The sequence below is a fragment of the Lepisosteus oculatus genome, chromosome 2 (assembly GCF_040954835.1).
Source record: "Lepisosteus oculatus isolate fLepOcu1 chromosome 2, fLepOcu1.hap2, whole genome shotgun sequence".
Taxonomy (NCBI): Eukaryota; Metazoa; Chordata; class Actinopteri; order Semionotiformes; family Lepisosteidae; genus Lepisosteus; species Lepisosteus oculatus.
Genome location: NC_090697.1, coordinates 38,390,857 through 38,403,404, shown reverse-complemented (window position 1 = coordinate 38,403,404; position 12,548 = coordinate 38,390,857). Strand labels below are relative to the sequence as shown.

The window sequence follows — 12,548 nt, the reverse complement described above, 5'->3', positions numbered from 1 at the left end:
CATGCCTGTGTGTTTGTGTGTCTCCCCTTCGATGGACTAGTGTCCTATCCCTCCTATGTTGCTTGCCAGGATAGGCTCAAGCTCCCCTGCGACCCTGAATTGGAAGAAGCAGTTAGAAAATGGATGGGTGGTTCTAGCGTATCACTGCAGTACCTGGGAGAGTTATGAACAGCACTAGAGCTATGATGATGCATGGAAAGAAAAACAAAGGGACTGGGAAAAGATGAACAGAGAGGATGACGGAGATGTGTGGAGAACCGAGTTATTTAGAATAAGAGAAGATGGAGGAAAAAGGAGTGCAAAGCAAGAAGAAGGATTTTAACTTAGGTAAGACCAGATATCCATACTCATTACTATTACACCTAACACTATTTAGCTAGATGAAGTGTATGTAATGTGGCTAGTATATTGAAACATATTGTTAACACAAATTAGTTATTTTGCAAACCATTTACCCTTTTAGAACATGGTATTATGGCAGGTTCAAAATTGTATAGAAAATGTGTTATAGTCAATAATATATCCCCTCGTGTCCCCTCAATATGTCCCCTCATGTCCTTCTCTCTTAATTATCTCCTGAATATTAAGTTCTGATGATGCTTGTCAGACTGTAATCACAGTGCAGAAATGCCTTGGATCAGTGAAAGAGAGAATAATCGAAAAAGCACTCAGGGCCACATCCATCTACTGTCACTATACTACTGCAGTACTGGCAACTGACAGGAGTAGACCCAGTCAACTACACCGTACAACCAAACAACAGGATCATCAGATTCCATGGGCCTGCTCCTGGCTATCATCAACTGTAAGGAAGCAACTGGCATCATGGAAGTTCCATAACCCAGATCACTGGCATGTTTGTGTCTGTGCACAAACATGGACAGCAGTCCTTTGGATATTTGAAAACTGTGAGGTTTTCTAATGAATGCTGGTTTTGTATCTCATTGGACAGTGGTATTGCATGTGCATGTTCAAGATTGTTTTGGTCTTAGTCGCTTAGCGGTGTGAGATGCTAACAAACACAATCTTTTAACTATTGTTCTACATGTTGAATGTGCAGCACAGCACTATGTTGACCACAGTTGACCACACAAGAGATACAGAAGAGCGAATGTCTGTGCTTTGTTTTTTAACATTATTATAGTTATCCGCTGAGATCAATAGTACAGCAAAATTTTAGCCTCAATTTGAAATCAATGTCACAGATGGCACTGTATACAAAAAATCAAGATCCTGTGGGACAAATTAGATGGGTGCATACTGGATATCAGCATCAACTTCTTCAAATGTTGCTGTTGTGGGAGCTGCTGTTTACAGTACATGGAGGAATATCACTGTGGTTGTACATAATGTCTCTTCCAGTCTATGCTATGCCTTTTACATGCTTGTGATCAAGTAACTGTGTTTAGGGGAGTATGATGTGAATGCAAGATGTGATTCATACTAAACATGACTTCTGAACTTTCTTGACCAAACATGTTTTGATGAAATAATGCCACACTCCACAACTTGTTTTTGAGATGCATACTGTTTATGCATGTTTTTGCACTCCATATGTAACATACAGTAGTTAGATTTGTCTAAAAGTAATATAATCATTTATTAATTTAACTGTTTCTTCACATTTCATTTTCTTTTGTCTTCATATGATTTCATGCAGTTGCTCCAGAAACAACTCCCATTTTCAGAAGGATATTGTTATTGCTAACCTAGGCAGTTTAAGTATTTAAGGTATTTCTCACAATATTCTTTTTTTGTTCATTAGTGAGTAATTGGTGTTGTTGGTACTAGACCTAGCTTTTGCATTTAGCCCAACATGTTCCAATTTTCTTTTGTCTAACCACAAAAAAAAATGGGCACATTGTTGAATGTTTTGTTGCAAACTTCATGTGTGATATGATTTTTTTTTTTGTCCCTGCCACTCTTCCATGCAGGCCAGGTTAGGTTAGTACTGTACTTTATCCTGTTTCAACCATTCAGCTCTGAAGGTTTTTAAAAGTCTCTGTTGGCCTTACAGTGGTGTTCTTATTCTTCCCTGGCTGCTTAATTCAGAGGTACAGCATGATCTAGGTACCTGTAGTGTCTGGTAGTATGATGCACCTTCTACTTATTAATAATGAGCTTCACTGTGCTGGATGAGATATTCAGTGTTTTTTTTTCCCTTTTCTTGGTCTGTGCCTTTCTACAACTTTATCCATGACTATTCTTAAAGCTCCTTAGTCTCCATGGCTGAATCTTAGCTTGAAATTCACTACCTGACTGACAGTCTGACAGAGCCACATGCATGTATTCTGAAATCACCTATTATTGGACACAGAGAGAGGCCGCTAAACTAATTCTGTGACTTATTAAGGCAGTTATGTGCACTTAAATTGCACTTAACACCCCAGCAAAGTTGTTGGGTACTTACACAATAATGGCATTTCCATTCTTCTTTAATAACAATTAATACTTTTTATTTGTTGTTTTAAATGTGTGGATTAGATGTGTATATATCAAATCTTAATGGCTTAATCTAAATCTTACATTTAAATAAGTCTTTATGTTTACCATTTTAGCAATACTTTTATTCAACCATTTAAACATGTGTAGGTGTTAAAGGATAAAGAACCAATGTTTAGTCTTAAGCAAGTACCTTTTAGAATTGTTAATAGAGCACCTAATATGAAATGTTAATTGAACGTGGAGTTGCCATCTCTAAATTCACTGAAGACATTTCCTGTAAAACTTACTGCAGTTATGTCTTGCTCTTTTATCTAAATATAGAAGTGCAACCATAGAAGATTTTAGTTAGTGAAATGAATACAACTTTAGGTTTCTCAGTGCCTAAGGCTTTAAACACAGAATACGAGATCCATCTATAAATTTTAACTATAGTCAATGACAAACATGATGGATCATCCCTATATTCCATATACCAGATTTTAACAGGCATATATAATGCTATGAAATTGTTTGATAAAAGTAGGAAAATATTTAGTTCAATAAGAAATAGCCCATAAATAAGCACAGGAATAAAAAATAGGTAAAAGGGTATGTATAGAAATCATTTTTCAAAAAAAGAGAACCAGAAGGAATGCCATAACACATAAAACCTATTTGTTATTTGCAAGAAATATTTAGAAATGTGTTTTATTCTAATGTCAAAAATGTAATAACATTGTTAATCCATTGAGTGCAGGCAGGGAAAACTGGTTCTGTCTTACAAGGATCTGATTCCTGGCCAGCAGGATGGAAAAGGCCAATTTGTCAAACTGACATATTGGGACTTTGTACTCAGGGATTTTAAGTGGCAATGCAAAAGACAGAATAACCATTGTAGACATTGCATCTGACTAAGTGTGTGTTCAGATATGGATATATTTCATACAATGTTCTTCATTAACCTGACTAATGAAGTTATATCTTCAGTTATATAGTTTATATCTCTTGTAAACAGATATAAATTGATACGATACAAATAGTGCTTTGTTAAAAAGTAATATTTGCTGATAGTATTTTATAGTGTTAAATCCCCGGTGCACTTCCATGGAAAACAACACCAAATCTCATTGAATGCAAAGCCTTTTTTGAAAATGAACAGTTGACAAAAAACAACAACATGAAAATGACAATACTAATTTTGCTGATGGCACTGTATATTAATGTACTGTATATTTCTGTGCAAATACTTTTATATTACTGTACTCTTTATAAAAAGTGATCTTCTCCTCAAAAAACACATTTGGTTTTATAGTTTTATTCTTAAATAGTGTATTAGCCTAACAAGCTATTGAACAGATTTTAGGAAAAATAGAAAAAAGGGTATATGTTTGACTAGAATGGTAATGAATGTACAAACTTTATTCTGCGTTCATCTCTAAGTATTAAACTATTAATATTTTTAAAACCTTTAGTATCATTACTTGCAATTGTTTGTTTCTGTCTTTGTCATTACTCATTTAATTGCAAAGCAAAGATAACACAAATCAGGGATTAATTTTAGAATGTAAAAGCCAGGAGCTATTTCTGTATATGAAGACATACTGTATATAACATACATTATGAAGACAAGCTGTAATTTATGCTTAGGAATAGCATTTCACTTTAACAGCACTATTTATTATATTGTTAAATAGGAGGCATGTGATTTCAGACAGATGGAATGTGTGCATGATTGTTTGTACTTAGCTCTAGCTTCAAATACTACAGTATATTTAAGATAATGAGCTTCAAAAAACTTTGTGTAAAATATGTGTAAATATTCACCTCATTAGAAAATTACATTTTTTGCATACTGAATGTGTTGCAGGTAAACTACAGCTTTAAATAAAAACAAACTCCAAACTAATTCCAGCTACACCATCTAGTACCACAGAGGACAAGGTCCTCTCAGTTGTAAAATCTGCAGATTCCTGAAGTACAAAGTTCTTTAATGGGACGAACAGTCATGGTGACAATAACAAACAGGGGACACAGCATTCAAACACTCAAGGTTGATTTTAAGCTATGAAAGTGCTTACAGAGAATTTCAAAAATGAAAAAAGATGTGAACAGTCTAGTGTTTCTTCACTAACAAAAATATTTATAGATCACTGAAATTAGAAATAATTCAACATATGTAGACACAAGTCCACCAAAAACAAACACTGATGAAGCCATGATATAGACAAAGAATAAAACAAAATAGCCCAACTTTAAAACAGAAGACATACTTACTCACTTTATATAAAAGCATTCTGCAGAGCAGAGAGCGAGACTAACATTAACATGAGCTTCATACAATACTCCCCAAATCAGTCAGCATAAATATCTATTTCTCTTGGTCTCTCAGTACTACTTGACTGTCTGTCTAACAAAAGTAGGTCTGTCTGTACAAAAAATCTTTCTGCTATTTTTGTGTCTGCCTCTCTCTTTTTAAGGTCCTCTCTCTACCCTAACACAGTCAGCACAGTGGGCAGCAATCTTTGCACCACACCACACAGTCAGGGGTGACGTGCAAGGTGTGTACTGGTGCTGTGGTGTGAGGGTGGGGAGTGAGGGGATAGATTTTGAACTAAGGGACAGAAAGAAAACAAAAGAAAAGGGAAAAAAACAACACTACAAAATTTGGTAACATACATATGGTCACAGCCCTGTGCATATCTTAGTCACACGTGCCACTGAGGGTTTTTTCCAGGTTCTCTGGTTTTCTCCAAAAGATTAGCAGTCCAGGTTAATTAATGTGTAAGAATTGTCCCAGCATGCTTGCGTGTATGCCTATTGATGGACAGGCATCTGCTCCAGAGTGTAGCCAAGCTTTGCCCTGTGCTGCCGAGATGAGATCTGGATTGGAATAAGATGCTTTCTAGTTATAGATGTTAATTAAACAAATATCACCAGTCTATGAGTTAAACCTGTAAATCCTTTCAAGAATCATGCTAGAACACTGAAACATTAAAGGAATACTTTCTACAATCTGTTTCTTATTGAGATTATCTCATTATTCCAGTGTCTTTTGATTTACAATCTAATTAAAATGCTAATGTGCAATTAATTTTCAGTTGATTATAATTCACAACAAATTGATTTATTGCATTATCTGATCATTTTTGTATACAAAAAATATATGTATATTTCATAGGCCAAATTGAATATATTGACTGCAGCCTATCTATAAAAAATCAATTCTGTCACCAGTATCAACAGAAAAGATGAACAGATGCTTAAATGGATAGACATGAAAATGACAGTTTTGTACTTGATGATTCTAACCAGGAATATTATCCTTTTTATGTTATCCACTTCCAGCAATGTTGTTCACCCATTAATTAAAAATATTGTTTATTAAAATATAGTTAATTTATCAATTCTTGCATTTTGTTCATTCTCTTCTTTTGACGTCATATTGTGTGACATTATACCATGATGTATACACATTTTATTCCATTTAATAGATTCAAAAATGGTTTGGGGGTAAATCTGTGCCAACTTTTCTCATTCTACTTTTTGCCCATTCCTTTGAACAGAGTTGCTCAAGCTTTCTTTAGATACTTTGACCTTGTGCTTTTGATCATTGTCCTGCTGAACAATGATTTTTTGTCACGGTTTCAGGTCTGAAATTGTTTTTTCCTGTAAGATTTACCAGTGCTTTGCTCCATCTCAGTTTCCCATTCCCTGCTGCTCAGAAGCAGAACTATAATGTAATGGTGCCATCACTATACTTGACAGTAGGGATTGTGTTGACTTGGTGATGCACTATGTTGAGTTTTCATCATATGTAACACTTTGTACTTTGTTTTTAGACCAGAAGGTTGTTTTTGGGTAGCAGCCATATCACTCACAACTGGCAACCCACTGAAGCTAAGCAGGTGTGAGCCTGGTCAGTACCTGGATGGGAGACCTCCTGGGGAAAAAAAACTAAGGTTGCTGCTGGAAGAGGTGTTAGTGGGGCCAGCAGGGGGCGCTCACCCTGCGGTTCATGTGGGTCCTAATGCCCCAGTATAGTGACGGGGACACTATACTGTAAAACAGGCGCCGTCCTTCGGATGAGACGTAAAACTGAGGTCCTGATTCTCTGTGGTCATTAAAAATCCCAGGGTGTTTCTCGAAAAAAGTAGGGGTGTAACCCCAGTATCCCGGTGTCCTGGCCAAATTTCCCATCGGCCCTTACCAATGATGGCCTCTTAGTAATCCCCATCTACGAATTGGCTTCGTTACTCTGCTCTCTTCCCCACTGATAGCTGATGTGTGGTGAGCGTTCTGGCGCACTATGGCTGCCGTCGCATCATCCAGGTGGATGCTGCACATTGGTGGTGGTGGAGGGGAGTCCCCATTTCCTGTAAAGCGCTTTGAGTGGAGTGTCCAGAAAAGCGCTATATACTGTAAGTGTAAGCAATTATTATTATTATTAGAAGGTTTCATGCTGGCATCCGTAACCAGTTTGCTCTTTGTCTGGCTGCTGAGTTTAAAGGCACAGGGTGATCTAGGCAGAGTCTGGGTGTCTTTCACACTTTTTAATATTAAATTTCACCATGCTCAAAGAGATATTAAGGGTCCTTGAAATGTTTTTAAACTCTCACCCAAATATGTGCCTTTATACACTATAGATGATCCTCCTAACCTGGTAGTGTGGCATGAAGGACCTATAAACATTAACCCCCTTTAAAGCAGGGTCTCTGCACCCGACTTGCTGTAACCATTAGTGTCACGCAGCATTCTTTCAGGACCCTATGCAGACAACACAATCCGGGGGGGAGTGAAGAAAACACAGGGAAAAAAGCATGCAAGGCTGGAAGGAAAACAGGGGGCATATCCATGGTGCGCTGGTGTTCAGGGGAGGTGTGGCCGAGGCAAACAGTCCAAGGGAGTCCGAGGCAAATCCAGGAGTGTAGCAAATGTCCAAGACCAGGTAATCCATCCTAACAGACAAACAGAGTTAAAAGCCGGAGCGGGATCCGGTGGAGGGTTGGGGGAATAAAAGGGGGTAATGGGACCAGATGCTCCCTGATCCCGGACTCAGTAGGTCAGGATGCCGTGATGAAGCTTATGCCGTCGAGTCACTCCTTGACTTGCGGGTAGGCGGGCTTCCGGGCATCCGGGCGTCCATGTTTTAAAGCTGAGCCCCGATAGGCAGGAACGTCTGGCTTATATAGCACGGGGGGCTGGAACCGGAGGCAGGTGCGGGAGATAAAACAAGGAGAGCTGGAGCGTCCTTAAGAGGAGGAGTTTACAATCATGACAATTAGTAGTCTTTCTAGGGAATAATGCAAACCCAGTTGAGCATGGCTATCTTCTTGCTTTTTCCTGGTTTAACCATAACCCTTAACAAGTTTACCTTATGACTAGCCAATTAGACATTTCTGTATCTGCATGCTGAACCTCTTAATAGAGAGAACAGTGCTGCTTACTCTTGCCACCTCATGTGAATGCCTGTACTCTTTTTTTCTCTGACTAGTCTCTCAGCTGCACACACACAGAGCATATCACCATGGCAGAAGGATAGTTACTTCTTTACATACACCTTATCCCTGAAAGTTATTTGGTCTTCATGGTTGAATCTTTGCTTCAGATGCATTGACTGAGGGGCCTTACAGAGAAAGGTGGTGTATTTATTCTGAAATAATGTGAACCACTATTATTCTGAGCAGATTAGTTGTATGGTTTGTTAAGGGATATTTTTACCTAATTCAATTTAGGTTTGCCACAGCAAAGCAATTTATGAGTTTTCCATTTTTTTCTTTTTTTTCCATCTATTTGCTTCTTTCTCTTTGGTTTCTGCTGTATTTGATTGTTTATATAAAAATATTAATTATTTAAAAGTGTCAAGACTGTAAGCTTTAAAGCAACAGAATGAAAAACTGTAACAGTCTGAACACTTTTGAAGGCTCAGTAGTTCTTCTTGACCGCAGCCCTGTATTCCCTGATATGTTTAAGTATTTATTTTGGAATTCAAATGATAATAAAGAGATTTTAATGGAATGTATTTCTGCACTATGAAACATTATTCTTCAAATGTGGTGGAAATTGTAACTTCTGTAACTATTTTCTCTTATTTTAGAATTAATCTTTTTTTCAGTTCATCAGTTTCAGGCATCTAGGTTCGACAGAGATCTGATAAGACAGTTTAGAATTTAAAGAGAAGTAATTATTGCATTTCTCATTATCCCCCAAAAGGGATCCTCTTCATAACCAGCAAGACAAAACCCCTCTATTCCTGTCATATATTTTGCTTCTCTTTATATTTTAATTGTCAGCCATAATAACACTGATTTTTTGGACAGATGTTACTGTACATGTATTTATGAATGGTAATTTACAAATAAGCAATTTTCATTTTTGAACACCTGATTGTCTAAGGAGCAGACTCGCATTTAATGTGGAATAAGATGAGAATGAACAGCGATAGCAGACTTCACGATGCAGGTGGAAATATAGCATTTTGACCATGCCACTCTGCTTTTAGTTGTAGAATGAGTTTATATATAACATTTTAAAGCTTTTTTTATTGCTCACCGAACACAAATGAGGCAGTCCAAACACCTTCAGGGCACAGAAATAGTACAGAATTGTGAGACTGCTGGGAGAGCGTTATTATCAGTTATCAGCTGAGAACTGTGAAATATGGCTGAAAGTTTACACTAGGGATTCAAGTATGATGAACATCCACACACAGGCAGACACTGCCACATTATAATGCATTAACCCTTACCTGTATGTTAGTTTCTTTCAGGGCTGTGGAATTTGAAGAACATTCTTTTTCCTGTATCCTATAGTCAAATGATTCATTAGTTGCGAAACATTTGTTAGAAACTTTTTTAATATGCACAGCACTTCATCCCATCTCCATCAGTTAAAGTCCCTTCAGGTTTCCAACCAAAAAATCCCTCAGATAAATTGTGACAGTCGTGATAGAAAGCGCCATGCAATAAGTATATGACTACATCAGCACCAAGCCTCTAACATCCAGCCACACAGACACAGAACTTTTGACAGCTGGGCCTGAGCAGTGAAACGTTCTGTGTTAATAATATCATGATAGTCTAGGATTTCATGATGCCAGAGGAGGAAAGGCAGAAGCTCCCAGTGTGCTTCTGCCTTTGTCTAAGCTGTGGTGAGACAAGCTGGCCAGCTCCACTTCTGCTGCTGGAAGAGGTCGAGTGTACAGTAGACTCATCATCTAGCAAACATACTAGATAAGTGGAAGGAATAATCTTGTTAGGACTAGCAGTGAAACGGTTTCAAAAGTTAACCACATCTGGACACAATAACAAATATATATGAAAAGAATGCTCACAACACCCCTGTCCCGAGACAATCAATATTCATTTTTAATAGGAGGAGGTGATAAAAATGAATGAAGTTTCATAATATGCTTTTACAATTTATATATCATAATTTCTTTTTTGCTTGTAATACTAAGGAAAATTTTATTTTTTCCTAATTGAACCCAGTGACTTTTTATTTGAGAACTTCATTCAAATCCCAAAAATAAAAGAAATATATATCAGAAATAAGAAGAGTGACAAATGTGAGGAGGCCTTACAACTCATTAACAGTGTTTTGTTTAATAGCAGTTAATTGGTTCTCATCTTGCTGTTTCTTTTAGGAATTTAGGGTATTAGCTTCAGAAACATGGCTGGTAGCTTGTTCTGTACTCCTACAGAGCCTCCTGTTCTTGGTTTTAAATACACTTGTACTGTATATAGTTTCCACTTGTGTCATCTGGTTTGTATTTCACTGTACATTATGAAGAAGTCCTCTGGGTTGACAATGTCGAAGCTTTGAGGATTTTGAATGCAGTATTTGTATAAGGTCCCATCCTAACCTTCTCTATTCAAAACTAAAAAGGTTGAGTTACTTCAGTATATAGGGTATTCCCTTTATCCCAAGAATGAGCCTGGTTGCTGGTTTGAATCCAGAGGAGCAATATTGTTTTTTCTATAACATGGTGACTGAAATGAAACGGTATAGGAAAAGAGTAAAAAATATCAGAAAGGAAATTATTCTGATCATATTTAATTGAATATAGCAAATCAATTTCCTGTTATTTTTAGCTGATCATTTTATGAACATGATGTTCGCAAGATCAATTCTTCATGCTTAACGCACGTGTTAAAGATTTCTGCATATTTAATTTTCAATTGTAACAGTACAAATATACTACCTATACAGTATATATAAAATGTATACATTTAAATAATGTAATCATGCACAGGAAATAAAACAATCCAGAAAAAAAAAAGATTTAATATTTGTACAAGTCTGTCTGTCTGTTTCTGGTATTTTAATGAACATGGTTATGTCATATTTTTTAGCAGAATAATGACTCAGCTCCATCTTTGCCTTATCATTACAATCACCTTTTTGAATGTGTGCAGACATCTTAGGTCCCGCTGAGCTTCATGATTTTTCAGAATGGGGTCAAACATGATGAATTGAATGGTTTCATCTCTTCTGTTGAGGTTTTAAAAATGTATGGTCAAACTATTACATGAAAATTCAGTCTGATGATAGTTGTTCTGTCTGGATGAATCTTGAGCAAGTGAGTCCTATGTATTTAAAGGAATCGACAAAACGTAACTCAACTTAATGCACATTAAGAGTAGAGCTTAATCACTGCAGTATTTGTAGTTGATAAAGATGTAAAATTATTTTCTTACTAACAGACTATTTTTCCATCATACATGGTTTAACGTCAAATCATCGCTAATTTTGTCATAGTACCAAACAGCAAGAAACTCTATCCATGTGTGATGGCCTGAAATGGTTATGAAATTTTCAAAGTGAGGCAATTCGGTCATTCCTACTGTTTAAGTTGTATGCATTATCTGTTAATATAATTTAACTTAAAGGCTTTTTGTGAGAGCATAATTTGAGTGCTTTGTTTTCATTTTCATTTGCTGAAGTCTAGATTAAGAGCAAATGCAGACTCTTAATCTTTAGCTTCAAGGTTCTGATATTTTTGGCAACATCAAATAACCCTTTTAGGTGACAGAACAAATCATCTCTGTGTGTAGATGATGAGAATGATGATTTATTCCTTCAAAACTGTAGCAGTGCAGTCATGAGCATTAATGGTAAATGAAGACATGACTTATAATACATTTCCTGTCTCTTCTGCTTAAAATGACTTCTTGTGATAGTCTTGTTGCAATCTTAGAGGATCCATCTGTAGAAAACAGTGTTATATTGTAAAATATTTCAGTAGAATTTAAGAACATTAAATAGGTCCATAAATAACAAAGAACATATGCAATTTCTAAATTCTAGACAAGAAACGTCAAAATGTATTTTATTGTATTTATTGTATGCTTGTTTATATAATAATACTATATAAGCAGAATCAATTTGCAGTAAACATTGGGGTCTGCTCTGGTTATTTATTTATTTGTTCTCTAAGGTGACGAATCAGGTATTTATATTTACTGTTGTAAAGGTTTTTTTGCCCTCTTCTTCTGGACATTATACAAAGCTATATTTAACCTCGCTTCAGGATACTTTTAGAGGTAACTTTTAACTGTTTAGTGTCCAGCAATTTGATCTACTTTTTAAAAGAACTGATTTTTTAAAATTCTAAAATGTAATACATTTGTGTTCCTTTAGAAAACGGCAAATACAGTTAAGATCAAAATGAGGTGGAGTTTTTAAACAACCAACTTTTAAAAGAATTATAACTAATATTACATTTTTAGAAATAATTGATTCATACAGTACAAAATGAATTGCATGGATTCAAGTATTTTTTCTTTTTTTTCTTTACTTATTTTACTTATGTGGCCTTGGTTTCAGTTAAAATGTCCCAACTACTGTTTCTGTAACCTTTTAAAATATATAATTTGTAATTTATGTAATCATAAAAATATGAACCCTATTAAAAACACTTAGGCACTTCCTCAACTCCTAATCTGAAGCAGTGATGCATCTGTGTTTTGAATATCGGGCCTGTTATTTGTCATATGTTTAGTATTTCTGTCTTCTCTTTTTTTTTTAAATATAGGATTTGATCAGAGATCAAGATTTAGATTTACATGGTATTTTGTAAAAAAAAAAAGAAAAATATATTTATTTAAATATATTTAATATATATA

The 12,548-nt window shown here is 35.9% G+C and overlaps 1 protein-coding gene across 2 annotated transcripts in view; it reads left to right on the top strand.

The window, feature by feature from the left end:
* vsnl1a (visinin-like 1a) overlaps positions 1–12,548 on the top strand; it is a 59,483-nt gene that overhangs the window by 5,470 nt on the left and 41,465 nt on the right. The window lies entirely within an intron of this gene.